Source organism: Varroa jacobsoni, unplaced genomic scaffold (genome assembly GCF_002532875.2).
Source record: "Varroa jacobsoni isolate VJ856 unplaced genomic scaffold, vjacob_1.0 scaffold_1063, whole genome shotgun sequence".
Taxonomy (NCBI): domain Eukaryota; kingdom Metazoa; phylum Arthropoda; class Arachnida; order Mesostigmata; family Varroidae; genus Varroa; species Varroa jacobsoni.
The window spans coordinates 847203-856052 of NW_019213965.1; the positions used below are offsets into that span (position 1 = coordinate 847203).

General features: G+C 46.2%; 1 protein-coding gene across 11 annotated transcripts in view; it reads left to right on the forward strand.

The window, feature by feature from the left end:
- Positions 1 to 8850, forward strand: part of LOC111266205 (octopamine receptor beta-2R) — a 136359-nt gene that overhangs the window by 6206 nt on the left and 121303 nt on the right. The gene's annotated exons all lie outside the window — the stretch shown is intronic.

The window sequence follows — 8850 nt, forward strand, 5'->3', positions numbered from 1 at the left end:
GAGGACAGGAAGACAGATCATGTGGGAAAGTGCTCGCGATGCTCTTTTATTTCCGCGTTGTTTGACGCCCCTATATAAATACTGGATGTTGCTAGAAAGTTTGTTATACACAAATGGCAGACGCGTGACAAGCAGCGCCTAAAATTGCCAGCCAACCAATATCATTCAACTTGAACCAACTATAACTCATTAAACAAAATCCTGTTTAAGATCAGCATCAAAACTCGCTGTAAGATGATTGATTCACCACCTGTGATATTATGGGACAACAGTATTGACAGTGCGCTCTTCTGTAAAATGATGACGATGCCATTATGGTGCTCATGGCTATAGGCCACAATGATGCCTGTCTGTCCGGAGCCTGTTGGTATCATCATTCGTGTCCGAAAAGGCGACTTCCAGCATGGGAGCCTGAAAGACGTGTTTGATTTTCGTTTCACCTCATCCACCCCAAGTATTGATCCTATAGTGTACATATTAGGTACATATGTACCATATTATAGCAGGGACAACTATAGGAACTCATATCGCACCCAAATATGCACACATTTACACATAAATCCATTTACTTCGCCTTTAATATACAGCACTAGATATCCTGTGACGAAGCTTATGGCATGCTAATAACGAACAACTTCAAGCCAAACGTTAATCCGTGGCGGGTACACATCATCGGCACCCTGTTTAAGCAGTGATGATGATGCTGAAAACATTTTGCAGAAACCTAATGATGACAATAAATCCAAAAAACTATGAAGTTAATGTATACTCATATAAACTCTGTTTCACGAGCTGCCTGTAACAATCTCGAGTTTTAAACAGTTTTCCCGCAATTTTTCTTCTCAATTGTATTTCAGCCTCCTTTGCCGCTCATCGTACAATTGTTGTACTCGATCAAATCTAACTTTCCCCAGTAAATCTACTTGATAATAACGAATAGATGAAATAACGCCTGCACAACAGGGCGCTTAAGTCGACCTAAGAGTGATGTATCAGGTGCATCCGGCGGACTTTTGTGACGGCAGGCAGCGGATGTTAGCAGCTGGGGTCGTATAAATTTAAATGCAGATGACTTGCTTTGTTGATACGCTTGTCTCGCACTTGGGTACGCCTTACCTTTGTGAGGCAATATCAACGTGTCCGAGCGCTGTCCGTCCCTGAAAGGATGCTGGATTGTCGTGGATGAACCAAGCGGATTATACTGAGCAATCGTGAAATAAATATTAGTGGGATTTTCTATGTAGATCTAGCTTTGCGTATGTGTGCGTGTACGTATGATCGTGATTGAATTTTAATAAACACTCTATATTAGGAAACCATTATAATCAATGCACTCGACTACAGAACTGCCCATGATATTACCACGATATAAGTACGGTTAAATAATATCATTTCTTTCTTTCTATTCCTGCAAACCCCTCAATGACGTGTGACTGGCATGTCACCGTGATAATCGCTTTTGTGAACGCAACTGCCCTTACTCTGTCTATGGTCATCTGTCCAGTTACGTTTGCCAGCCCTGCTCTGTTGATGGGTTTGTCGCCCAGCAACATAACGTCACGTGCATGTAGCCATGGAATTTACTCAGGCGTGTATCAAATTGTTTCTGTTTTGAGGCTTTTGTGAAGTTCTCGTCATGCCGTGGATTTTAGAAGGACTGGAGTTTGTGATTAGCCTGTTCTTTCAATTCAAAAGTGTACACGCACATTAAATACCGCGGCACACCTGGAATTTTAAATTTCACAATCTGGCAGTCTGAAGTTGGATGCCGCTTTGGACGGTGTTAAACGAGATATAAATACACAGGAATAGAAACAATATGAACTTCTGAGCATTTCCGCCCAGCTGTTTTGTGTGTTCATGTTTTCATGTACCTGTCATTGTGTTTGTGCTTCATGTTTCCTTTCCACTAAATTCTGACTCCACTAGCGTATTGCTTTCCAACACGATCGTCGTAGAGTCATAACATCAAAAGCAGCAAGCGGCCATATAGCTTGCTGATGAGCCGATCCGTGTGCTGACCCTATGCCCCGATCTCCGTTACGCTGTAGATTTCTTCGGTAAAATTGAACCAAAGGTCTGCTTCACTTGACCATAGCATAGGCCTTGCCAACTATCTGACTTTCGACTATCCTTTTTCCTACTCGATAATGAATTGGTATTCAAGCCCAACCGCTCAAAGGAGCCCGGGGCAGATCGAACTAATGTACTCACTATGCGGGCCTCTGGCGTTCCAGGGAGCGGCACGTAACATGAGATCACTGCCGTACTCATATATATACGCCGTGAACGCACGACATAGCAGCAACGTTGCATAAAGTAGCGCTTCTCCTTAACCATATGTCGGTGAACATTTCTGGCGTCCGCCTGATGCTTTCTACATCTCCGCCTGCCATTGATAACCCACCACATCGGAACCAATCACCCTGCCCTCCACCCGAATCTTTCCTAAGGTCGGTCCTATTTTAGCTGCTGTTGGTCAGGTTCCCGGGGGCCCGCACACAGTGAGCCCAGCTCAGTCGCCGCTGCGGCGACTGAGTTGGGCTAGCTGTGAGACCGGCTTTCGATGCCACGGCTGAGTGGCTCTCCTCGCCTACATCCATCAACGGCGCAACGAAGGTTGGCCCTTGCGACTGCTGCCGTTTTGCCCCCTCAGATGTCCCCGGTTGCTAAGCTCAGCCCAGGTCTGCCATCCCTTTCCGCTTCCCACGCCCCACCCCGCCCACGTAGTGCAGCATATATGAGCCTTCCTGCCTGAGCTCCGCGTTCAGCATGCTGCTGATACTACTGCTCGCCTCTACACGTACTACAGCCCAGATGGCCTCTGCGCAATACGGCTGACGAGTCGCTGCAGATCTACTGGACTTGGAACCACTAGGGTGGGTGAATCTATTTTTAGTTTCGTATCTTTCGACGAGGAGACGAAGGGTCACCCTACGTATATGAATGTGTGTATCTGCTGTATCAGGGGCATAATAATGATGGCCGCAGCAGAGGCGGCAGCTGTACCGCTCAACTCTGCTAGCACCCGGTGCGCAGGTAAAAACACCAGTAGCGGTTGCAACTGTACCCACGCGGTAAGGAGGAAAAACAACAGCATCAATAATAACCAAAACGATGGCAGCAACGGCAAAATAAATAAACGCGGACCCACCCAAAACTGATGTCAGCTAATGTGTCGAGCAGGATAGATCTTTGTTGTCGGACAGAGCTGGCCTCGGTGCAGCAACTGTGCGTAATAATAGCTACTGGTGTATACTAGTGGACAATAATTGCAAGCAACACTATGGATCTAGTCTGCCTACATGAGTAGTTTAATCTTGGGGTAGCTTCTTTTCCTATACGCCGGGGCCATTCGTTTCAGCAGCACTGATATCTTCCTCTTTTTCTTTATCCCGGTCAGTATACTCCTGTTTTTAGTCCATATTGCCCCTGGTGTTGCAGCCGCTACTATGACAACGGGCAATCGTCTGCAAATGTGAACGCATAGTTGTACGAGCCACGAAGCTAAGCGATGAATTTTGCCATCTGCCTGTTCGTCGATCATGCTCCTGCTCAATGAACAGTCTCGCCTATGAGCAACATCGTCAGTAGTATCTGAAGTAGCATCAGATCAAGCCACTGCTTTTTCACACTGCTGTCTCGTCCTAGCTACCACTATCGTTGGCAGTATGTGTTGTCTAAAGTAGCGAAATTACTCACTAGCTGATGATCAACTGACCCGATATATCCATATACATACCGCAATGTAAACGCGAATGCTATGTCGCGTACACGTACGTACTTCCTTACGGGTTTGCAGCTCAGGTCAAGACGGCTTTCTCTTCAAACCTTTGTTCCTGCGGCAGTTTTACCTCCGTTGCAATGCCATTGTGAATAGATATCCCGTGCATATACTGGAGACGGCAGCGGCGAATTTTTCCTGTTCCTATTTGATGGCCACTGTAATGATCATGCCGGCCGGCAAGCACCACGAGTCGTGGTGAATACTATTAGTATCAGACACTAGTCACCATAATGCAGCTAGCTACAGCCATTCGCGGCAAACATACTCTTCTACCACTCTTTTGCTTTGTTTCTAGTTGCTGAAGGTACTAGTTCTGTCTCGGGAAAGCTTTAAATAGAGGCATAGTGTTTTGCCAGCGCATATAACGGGCGCATTGGCTGCAGCCGCAACCGTTGCTCAAGCCGCAATCTACGTTCACGATCTTCTTCTAATCGCGCACGCAGGCCGCTCGCGGTTGTTGGCCGCTGGTGGGCTACCCACAGTGATGTTTTTTGGCAGACTACGTACTATCAATTGCAATTGCCCCTGTTATAGCTGCTGCAGTTGCTAAACGTCCTGTGGAAACGAACCGGCACACAGGCAGGTCTGCTACCGACGTATCAACTACAGAAATGAGTGATTTCTATATTCTAGTTCGAGTGGCGAAGTACATATGAGAGTCTACTGCCTTCAATATGCACTTGGTATACTAGCTAGTTCTTCGTGTTTTCGCAGGTTTCGTCGTCGAGGTTATTGCTTATTGGCTCTTCCTATGATGTCGATGTGTATAACACCCGCGAGCGCTCGTTAGAGGAGAAGTTCGCTTGATTGATGTCGACTAGTAGCAATGGCGGAGATAGTCATAGAAGTTAGAAAAGTCATATAGGCCGAGAATGCACAACAGGCACTTACCATCTATCTAGCAGTTTGGTCAGTTCTTCAAGCTGTTTGGTTTCCAGTAATGCTTGTTGCATGACATGGAAAATACCAGACTGGTGAAGACTAAAGAAAGCATGGTCACAAGCGGGCCCTCAGCAGAACGCTACACATAGAGCGCACTGACTCAGCAGCGGTTGTATTCTGTCTACGATATGATTAACTTGGTGGTATGATGTGGCAATACAAATGACATTTCATAGCCTAGCCATAGGGCCGTGGTCGGTGTCGCACAATAGCTATCCCATATCATCATGGGGGAAGATCGTCTGCCTCCATTTCAGGCAACATCACCAATTACCACACGCCCGAATCGCTACTCATGGTTTGCGTTCGGGCTCTGTGTTTCCATCTACCCCCTTTGAAACACTAGCAAAATCGGCGGCAGTAACAAGAGCCAATGTTTCTCTCAGATGTTGAACGGCCTATGGCTTCTCAGTGCAAACTGTATTTGCTTTTAGTAACGAAGCGAGCACAAATACAATATTAGTGCGTGTGCTTGATAGATCACAGCTTCTGTATTCTAAAAGCACCGTGCTACAGTGGTATATAGTCGCAACAACGGGGGTATTAGCACATTGACAGTCAGGCTTGACACCGCATCCATAGCTCAGCCGCAGATGAAGTGCGCAAGCATCTACTGCCGCTGTGAGTCGTTGCATCCTTTAGTTCGATGCTGGCCCTGATGCCTAGGTGATACTTCAACTGTGGGAGGACACCATCGTGGGATCGTTTTCGTGGTAAGAGCGATAGCCCCAACAGCAGCCGCAGAAAAGTGCCCGAAGGAAGGTAAAAGAAAAAGCAACGATTATTGAAACTTTTAAAAGTCTACATTTTTATATAAATATCTGACACATCCATGTAATGGCCAATACTTTTTTAGAACTTTTGAATGCATACAGGCTTATAACAGGTCTAACAAGTTACTTTTGTTCGCATCGTTGCTCTTAAGCATTAGTTCAAAAACTGATAAGCCAGCAATCGCCCTTTACCCGTGTCCTATCGCTGCCGCTTTATTTGCTGCAGTAGTTCCCATCGATCTTATCACTTACCTCGGCGCCTGATATTTTTGGTTCAGTAACCTTATCATGGGCCATCAACCACTGCATGAAAGGCAACACGACTGCTGCCACTCATGCTCTAAATAAGCCTGAACGAAACGAAAAACCTTTATCTGACCCCATTACCCTCTTCTACATACGTATACAAAGCAGCATCAGTTGCCGCAGCTGTCCCTTTGCCAACTGTCGCTGTGGCCGTCTATTTTAGTCATAGTTTGAGAGCATTGAAATCTGTGCGTTTATAGCCTTAACTTTCATCGTCTGCTCTGGATCACTACGCAGTCAATTATTCAGCGAACGAATTGGTCTTGCGTTGCGAGTTACATGATTACCCACTGAATTATAGTCTTTGTGTGTGACTTTTGTCATAAACACGCACGCACGCACGCACGCATGCGTGCACAGCGGAACTCACGAGCAATATGATCAACTCTGTTGTGTGAGATTAGCACGACGCCCCTGTATAAAGGCTCGTTTGTATGTACATGTGCTTCCTGATGTAGGTAAAAGCGCTCGCGGCATGAGTGACTTTATAAGTGGTGGTCAAGCAGGAACATATCCAATCAGGCAGCGAAATGATAACTGGGATCGATCCGGCAGTTACTGTAGTTGTTATCTGACAGCTTGCCCCTGCGCTAGTTAGTATTCCAATTGCCGTCTGTGTCATTTTGTAGTAAAATTTTGTAAACATTACAGTGAAAATCTTGTCTGCCCAAATCTCCTGCCTAGAACATGTGGTCAGCCTGGAGCCTAGGAGGAAGGTCCCCAGAAAAGGGCTACGGCTCGATCTTAAAATAGAGTTTTCTTTTATTTTTGATGTTTCGAGATAAGAACTAACAATTAGCTTCGTATGGCCGGCAATCGTTTATATTTGTACTTTACATTAAAGGCTCGAGTTATTATTAGCTCTGCTTCTGCCCAGCCGTTGACGCCTGAGTGTCTACACAGGCCACGTAAATGATCCAGCCTGGACTACTGCTGATGTTGCTTTTACCAATAGACAGATGTTAGAGCAAAGCAGCGAGGCAAACTCATCGTTCTTTCTATTTATTAGAGGCCGTCGGTACTAATATCAACGCAAAACCTATCAGAAACAGTAGTGTAAAAATATCTAAATGCGACTTGTTCACGGTAACGACATGCCACTTACTTACACCGTAGTTTTGTCCTTTCTCTATTAGAAGCCGCTAAGCAGTAATAAGCAGCAGAATAGGCAGTGGTTCATTTGGTCGTGATGACGGCAAAATCTCCGATTGGCCCCTTGCTCCATGCCAGCATCGGATCTATTTGATAACATCTTCTCTCGTCCAGGTTGCTAGCCCAAGCTATAGATCTATATATTACCTCATATTCTGGTGATTGACCTAGTTAATGTGAAATAGTAAACCACCACCGTCATTAATAACAGACGTATACAGCCATACGGGTCGACTCGGTAAATTGACAGGACATACGAGCATGTGTGATAAAGGGGCTGACGACCGACCGATCGCGATGACAACAGCGTCTTATTCGCGAGCTTTCTCACCGCCCCTGCGCGCTCGCGCAGACAAAGGGCAACCAACACTTCCATGAATCCATCTCGATGGACAACATATCAACGTAACAACTATTGACACAGTTGTCAAACCGACAACCGTTGCGTCCTGTGAACAGTACATCTTCTGGCGTTGTTCATAACGTCCGTTTAAAGGAGGCCTCTTTCAACATAGCTTTAATATTCAGTAATAATAACGAAATTAACAGTAATAATAGCGATAGTAGACGGCGAGTGTACCCGTATGCCATTCGTAATGGTGGCGCAACATAATCCAATCGGTCCGGTTAGATCGAATCCGTGCCAGGCTATGTTCAGGCTTGCTCTCGACAGGCTTACCAGCTAGGGTTGACCGAGTCAATATTGACACAGCTGCAAGTTTCTTTATCCAAGTAGGGGCTGCTACCTCGATGAAGACGCAGAAGCGACAAAACACCGATGCGACTCGATGGGTAACTGTCTCATTTAGTCGAACTGTACTAGGTACTGGAGGCGGCGGAATCACTCGTAATCTTTCAATATTTTTTTCGCCTACAATTACTACCGTATCTGGTAACCCCGAAGCCACCCGTACCCCATACCCATAACAGCTAGACGTAGGTCAGCCTTAGAAAATTAAGAAACCGCTGACTCTCCGACTGCATGTTCAGCCTGTCTACTGCGGATGTCCCCCAACAGCAACGGAATGGGGAGAGCCCGCAGCTGGTGAACAGGGCTCGAGTAAGCCGGCGCCTACGGTACAGCTGTACTTGTCTTTGCGAACGTTGCTTTCACTAGCATCGGCCCTTGCGGATCTAGGTTGTCCGAACACAAAAGACAGTTATGAAAAAAAAAAAAAAAGCCTGAAACCTCTTAGAACTCTTATTATTATTATTACTAGTATTCGTACGATTAAGGTTAGCGCTTATTTTGTTGCTGTGTGTCTTCTAGACTTTTATCACCCGCTGTCGCTGTCAGAGGTGACGGCCCCAGCACTAACATTAGTAGTATCGAATATTAATATAGTTTCAACTTTCCCCTTCTGCTCCCGTAGCCACTGTCTGACGTCTACGGCGTTTGACGGAGCGCATGTCGCTTAGTTGGTTCCCTCTTTAACGGGAAGGGGCAATTCGTCGTCATTGGCGTCGTGCTGTGGCTTCGGCTGTCTCTGGAACGGCAGTCAATGGCGGCGCTTGGACGACGTTTCGAACAAAGTGAAGTTGGTGATAAGATGACTGAGACTAACGCTGGTGGCCGGCAGGCTGGTGATGCAGGGGCTGGTGAGAGAAACGCTCGCGCAGTTCCTGCTACAACTACAGCTAATAGAAGCACAGCAGAAAGACGTACGGACAGGTGCGAGCGTACATACATACATACATACATTACATACTAGATCCATCAATGCCTTCGAAAAGACTACTCGAGTACTACGTAGATGTAGTGTTTTTAGCTAGACCATGACTGCCGGCGCAAGGGCGACTGTGTTTGATGTCCCGCTATTGCAAATATGACACTTACATAGGGAGGGGAAGAGAAATTAAGATGCGGAACGAGACTTAAGAGCTGTTCAC